Consider the following 7,133-nt stretch of genomic DNA (forward strand, 5'->3'; position numbering starts at 1 on the left):
CGGGCAGAATACACATGAGAGCCTTGTCAAATTCCTCTTACAAAACTTCCTCTTGCAAACATCCTCTTATAAACCTGGTGTGATAACCACTCGCCAAAGGACAAGGGACAAGATGGAGAGCCCCCTGTTCTCATTATAATTAATTGGTTGTAAGACAGACTTGAAACAATCGGGATCGTGATGCAATTCCAACACAGGCTTCCTCTGATGAAATCTTCCCTGGGCTGCAGGAAATACCTCAGTGGGGAAGGATGCAATGCACCAGTCACACAAGATAGACCGAAATGACAAGTTTGTAGTTTCTACACCCCATGCCAACTCTTTCTGCTGCATTCCCATTCTAAAGGGAATTAACAATTGATTTCCATGAAAAATAAGCACAGATCTTTTTTAATTGCCAACGTTTTGTTTTATAGACCCCTGTCAGATAGGGTAGAACCAAGACTTTCTGGTTCAGGTATCCTTTCAGAGAAAACTCAGCTGCCTGCCAACTCTTCCTGTGCTGTTTCTGTGCTGCTTTATTTGAGGTTGCAAGTACCTGGAAAAGAGAAGCAGATGTTTTTCAAGAATGTTTATGAAACTTCTGTTTTTAAGGTGCACATTAACAGGACCCAAACTCTCTTGCATTTGCAGCTCACTTCTTGAAATTATGTACATGTTCTCTAGAATTTGCTTGGGCAGATCTTTATCCATGGGCATTGGAAACCCCTTGGTTTCTGCATTGAAGCCGTTCCAGTTTTGTCAATGGCACCCCCCTCCAGTACTCTTGCCTGGAAAATCCCACGGACAGAGGAGTCTGGTAGGCTGCAGTCCGTGGGGTCACTAAGAGTCGGACACGACTGAGCGACTTCACTTTCACTTTCACTTTCTATAGCCATTTAACAATGCTGTGATAGTTTCAGGTGGACAACAAAGGGATTCAGCCATATGTATACATGTATCCATTCTCCCCCAAAGTCTCCTCCCATCCAGGCTGGCACATGACATTGAGCAGAGTTTCCTAAAGCACAGATCTTTTCAAAAGCACATAACATGATTTCACTCAGGACTTAAAGCCAAGCTTCCCGGATCCCAAGGACCTCTCCCAGAAACTGTTCCAGATCTGGTGTTTGGAGCCCTTGGTGACCATCAACGCTGGTTGCTCCTTTTTTGCTCTCCTTTCTTTGTGACCAGCAGTTGGGGTTTGAAAAATGTTCTCACTATCGCAGGAGCCGGACAGTCTGGGTTTGAAGCCAGCTTGGCCACTCTCTGGCTACTTCACATGTGAGGTAATTTCACCCCTCTAAGCAGAAGCTCTTCATCCTCAGAATGGGGGTAATCAAAATGTCTGGGTTCAAGCAGTCCTTGAACTCCACTGAGACCTGCAGTCCACGGATGTTACTGCGTCTTTGCTGCCCCTCAACCCCACGCAGCTCTCCTTTCCTCTTTATGCAGCTTGAATCTCACAGCCAGTCTATATCATCTCTCCCTTGCAGAGACCCTTGGCTTCCTTGTTCCTTTCTCACTGGTTTTCTCTAAGTCTGATGCCCCTTCTCTGTGTTTGTACCCAGGCCACTGAATGTGGCTGGACAAGATCACGGCCACACGAACTGTCCTCCCTTTCAGTTCACGATGAGGGGTCTCATCGTGCTGCTCCATGGGCCCAGGCACTGTCTCGGCCCTCTGACTCTCCCTCTAAGAAAGTGGAAGTGAGCAGACAAGTCCGGACTCATCTTTCCCTTGGTGATGTTTCCATCCTTGCCTTCTGCGACTAGGAATAAACCGCCCACAGTCGAGTTAACGCCACCGTCTGCAGCTATGACACGGAGTCATTGACCCCCAGACTTCTTATCTCTTGTGGAACGGTCTCCAGCCATGTTCTCCTTTTGCTTTTACAGTGTTCATTGCCCTCCCCCCCTTTTACTGGGTGATTCCCACTGTACCAGTGTATCTCCTATACAAAGCCTCTCTCCTCACCCCACGTTTTTCTCCAGCCACTGCCCCGTTTTTCAAATCTGCTGCTGCTGCTAAGTCACTTCAGTCGTGTCCGACTCTGTGCGACCCCATAGATGGCAGCCCACCAGGCTCCCCCATCCCTGGGATTCTCCAGGCAAGAACACTGGAGTGAGTTGCCATTTCCTTCTCCAATGCATGAGAGTGAAAAGTGAAAGTGAAGTCGCTCAGTCGTGTCCGACTCTTCGAGACCCCATGGACTGCAGCCCACCAGGCTCCTCTGTCCATGGGATTCTCCAGGCAAGAGTACTGGAGTGGGGTGCCATTGCCTTCTCCAAATCTACTTTGTAGCAAAACTCCTTTGAATGTTGCCATCACCAGCTGTTTACAATTTCATTCCAATTCTTTCTTAAATCCACTCCATTCCAGCTCTGCCCTCACCCGGCTCTCCCACCCCATGTTCCCAGTGCCTTTTACACAATCAACCCAGTGGTCAGCTCTCAGGCATCACTTTTTTTTTGGCTTATTTTTATTTATTTGGCTGCACCAGGTCTTAGTTGCGACACGTGGGATCTTTAGTTGTGGCAGGAAAACTCTCAGTTGCAGCCTGTGGGATCTAGTTCCCTGATGGGGGATCAAACCCAAGCCCTTTGCATAGGGAACATGGAGTCTTAGCCATTGGACCACCAGGGAAGTCCCCCTCAGCCATCGTCTTATTTTGCCACCAGCAGCCTTTGACACAAGGGAGAACTTGCTTCTCTCAGAAACTCTGTCTTCATTTGGTGTTCCTGTTGCTAGCACAGCATAACAAACTTATCTTCAAATTTAATAACTTAAAACAATGAACACAATTATTTTGCTCAGAAATCTGCAAACTGGACAGGGCGTGGTGGGGGCAACTCATTTCTGCTTCATTCTGTATCAGAGTGGACACTTGAAAGCCAAGGACATTTGGCGATACTTGAAGGCCAAGGGCTGGAATCAGCTGAGGTTTGTTCACTCACTGGCTAATGCCTGGGCTGCAAAGACTCAGACACAAGTGGCTGGTACCCTTGGGATTCTGGGGCGTCTCTTTGTTTCTATTCCTCTATCTGATCTCCCCAGCGTGGTGGCATCTGCATCAGAGTAGCCAGATGGCTTACATCCTTGGGCCTCACAAGTGTTGAAAGAGAGAGAAAGAGACTAGAAGTCAGTTTCCCAGGTTCTACCTCCTGACCAAGCAGTGTTAGCAGCACGTGGTCAAGGGAGAGAGTGGCTTGATAAAAGCCAACAGAGTTGGCTAATGAATTGGAAGTGGGTATGAGAGTGAAAATGCATTGGAGAAGGAAATGGCAACCCACTCCAGTGTTCTTGCCTGGAGAATCCCAGGGACGGGGGAGCCTGGTGGGCTGCCATCTATGGGGTCGCACAGAGTCGGACACGACTGAAGTAACTTAGCAGCAGCAGCAGCAGCATGAGAGTGAAAAAGTTGGCTTAAAGCTCAACATTCAGAAAATGAAGATCATGGCATCCGGTCCCATCACTTCATGGCAAATAGATGGGGAAACATGGAAACAGTGTCAGACTTTATTTTTCTGGGCTCCAAAATCACTGCAGATGGTGACTGCAGCCATGAGATTAAAAGACGCTTACTCCTTGGAAGGAAAGTTATGACCAACCTAGATAGCATATTCAAAAGCAGAGACATTACTGTGCCAACAAAGGTCCATCTAGTCAAGGCTATGGTTTTTCCTGTGGTCATGTATGGATGTGAGAGTTGGACTGTGAAGAAGGCTGAGCGCCGAAGAATTGATGCTTTTGAACTGTGGTGTTGGAGAAGACTCTTGAGAGTCCCTTGGACTGCAAGGAGATCCAATCAGTCCATTCTGAAGGAGATCAGCCCTGGGATTTCTTTGGAAGGAATGAGGCTAAAGCTGAAACTCCAGTACTTTGGCCACCTCATGCGAAGAGTTGACTCACTGGAAAAGACTCTGATGCTGGGAGGGATTCGGGGCAAGAGGAGAAGGGGACGACAGAGGATGAGATGGCTGGATGGCATCACTGACTCGATGGACGTGAGTCTGAGTGAACTCCGGGAGTTGGTGATGGACAGGGAGGCCTGGCGTGCTGCGATTTGTGGGGTCGCAAAGAGTCGGACACTACTGAGAGACTGAACAGAACTGAACTGATGAGAGAAGGGACATCAAAGATTGGGTTGAGCATGGTCGCCTGGCAGGATGGAGCTGCCACTGAGTGGGGGAAGAGAGTGGTGGAGTTCCATTGAGTGGTCTCTTTTATGTCTGACACCATCTTTGGAAATGAGAATCTGCTGCCCTTGGCTTCTGGAATCCTACATTCTCCTGGACTTTCTCCTGTCTCAGCAGCAGCTCTTCCTCCCCCTGTTTCACATATTTTTCTTCTCTACTCCTCAAACTTCAGGTCCCCAGGACTCTGTCCTTGGACTTCTTCTATTTTTTATTTTCTTCTCTTTCTTGCTGATCTCAAAGCATTTCATGGCTTTCCATGTCACCCATATTCTTTTTGTTGTTATTATTCATGAGGATTAAAAAAATGTTTTTTTATTGGAGTATAGTTGATTTACAATGTTGCGCTAGCTTTAGCAATCCCACTCCTGGGCATATAACTGGAGACAACCACAATCCAAAAAGATACATGCGTACATGCACCCCAATGTTCATTGCAGCACTATTTACAATAGCCAGGGCATGGAAGCAACGTGAATGTCCATTGACAGATAAATGGATAAAGAAAGTATGGTACATATATACAATGGAATATCACTCAGCCATAAAAAGGAAAGAAGTAATCCTTTTCACTTGCAACAACATGGATGGACCTAGAGATTGTCACACTAAGTGAAGCTTGTCATCTATATTCTAATGACTCAAATGTGTACGTCCAGATTGGACACCGCCTATGAACTGCCTACTCGATAACTCTTCTTAGATGGCTCATTGGCTTCTCAATTTGATGTATCAAACACAGAACTCCAGGCTGCTCCACCGAATGCTCCTCCAGTAGCTTCCCCCCATCAATAGAAGCTCCATCCTGCCAGACGATCACACTCAACCCAATTTTTGACGTCCCTTCTTCTGTAATACCAGCCTCTAACTCATTAGCAGACTCTGTTGGCTTTGCTTTCAAAAACACATTCAAGATCTAACTACTTTCTAATCTTACTTCTACTCTCCTCTTTCAAGTCACCCATTCTCACTGTTGCAAATACTTTCTTTGTCTTGATGCTAGAACTCGCTCTTTGTTACTGATGTGCATTCTGCCAAAATTTCTAGTCGAGAACAACTTGGGAAGCGTGATGGTGTGGTATATGTTTCAAAACTGTTCCAGTTGCCTTGTTTTTCCTCACCTTTCCAGGCCCTAAGCTGCTTCTGATGCCTTGTGGCAAGGTGAATGATAGCATGCCTCATCTCATATCTTTAGGCTGGTGTGGCTAGAGGCTAGATCAGGGTGGGAGATCAAAGTTGTATCCTGTGTGAGCAAAACTGGGACATTCTGTTGCAGGGGTTTTTCAGATTTCATGCTGAACATGAACCCATTTAAGAATCTGGTAGAAGCCACAAACTCTCCCACAAAAGGCATGTACAGCAAAGAAAAAGAACTTGAGATCCACAGTGGGGCTCTGACAGCTGTTCCCAAATTCCTGTGTCCAAGGGTCTTGGGTAAAGACCCAGTTCCATAAAGACTAAGAACCAGGTGCCACTTAAGTTGGATCAATCATTTTCATGCTTTGACATCGCTGTGGCCCTACTTTTCATGGCCAGTGTTGGGGATTAGGGGACAAGAACTATCCCCTAAATTATTCAGAACTCACTCTTCAGAAAAATAGTTTGTAACAGTGATTAATAACCCAACTAACTAGCTGTTTTAATCCTTGAGTTGTGAGAAAAAAGTATTATATTAAGAAGAGTGGCTCTGTTCTTGTGTCCTATTTTTAGGCAGGCTATTATCTGCTGCCACCTCAGAGACTTAACAATTACTTGATTGGTTGATTATTTTAAAACATATTGACAAAAATAGACACTGAGTTATTTACACTAACACATCCAATTATTCCCCTCTATTATTAATATTCCAGGGAGATTTTAAAAGTAGCTAGAAAAGGAAGAATTCTATTTGATGTTAGAAATCACAAACAAGATTGCTGAATAAAGTCTCCTGGGTTTCCTAGAGTACAAATTGGTAGTCAGTATTCCAGTAAGAAATATTGGGAACTCACGATCAGTCCTTATGAGAGAATGTTTGACTCTCTTGTTTGTGGTTCTTCCAAAGAGTTGAAGTATTTTTCACTATTACATTTATAATCATGAACATGGAGTGGAAAACGGGTAGCCAATCTTGTTCATTTCTTTACTGCATATGTCTTAATATTTCTATTTCTTTATTTGGCTGTGTTGGGTCTTAGCTGTGCCACCTGGGGTCTTCACTACCATATGGGAAGTCTTCCTTGCAGCATGCAAGATCTAGTTCCCTGACTGAGGCTCGAACCCTGACTTCCTGCATTGGGAGCACAGAGTCTTAACTGCTGGACACCAGGTAAGTCCCTCCATACATTTTACATGCATGAATCATGAGGATTTGTCTTACATTTCAACTATGTATGCTGCTTTGTTTAACAATGCTTCATAATAACACTGGACTTGTAAGACCTTGATTGGAAGGATTTCTGTTTTTGTCCCCAATCTACCAGAGGTAATTTAGAAAAGTAGCTGATAGTTCCAACTTTGCACTCAAGGCAGTTTAGAAGTTATATACAATCAACCCTGCCATTGCATAGAGTTTGGTGGTAACGTTGAGTTGACATCCCAAGGTGCTGAATGTATAAAAGGGAATGGCATGTGCGTGCTCAGCTGCTCAATCATGTCCAGCTCTTTGTGATTGCATGGGCTGTAGCCCACCAGGCATCTCTATCCACGGAATTCTTCAAGAAAGAATCCTGGAGTGGGTTGCTGTTTCCTACTCCAGGGGATCTTCCTGACCCAGGGATGGACCCCACGTCTCCTGGGTCTCCTACGCTGGCAGACAGATTCTTTTACCACTGTGCCATCTGGGAAGCTCAAAAAAAGTTAGTGGGAACTGAATTCTTACAAGAGTAAAAGGAGAGCAGAGGAAAAAAAATAGTCATGGTGAGCAGTCTTCACCTCCTGAACCCCTTCCAGTCTCAGTAATGATGCAGCATTTGCGAA

Source organism: Bubalus kerabau, chromosome 13 (genome assembly GCF_029407905.1).
Source record: "Bubalus kerabau isolate K-KA32 ecotype Philippines breed swamp buffalo chromosome 13, PCC_UOA_SB_1v2, whole genome shotgun sequence".
In the NCBI taxonomy this organism is placed as follows: Eukaryota; Metazoa; Chordata; class Mammalia; order Artiodactyla; family Bovidae; genus Bubalus; species Bubalus kerabau.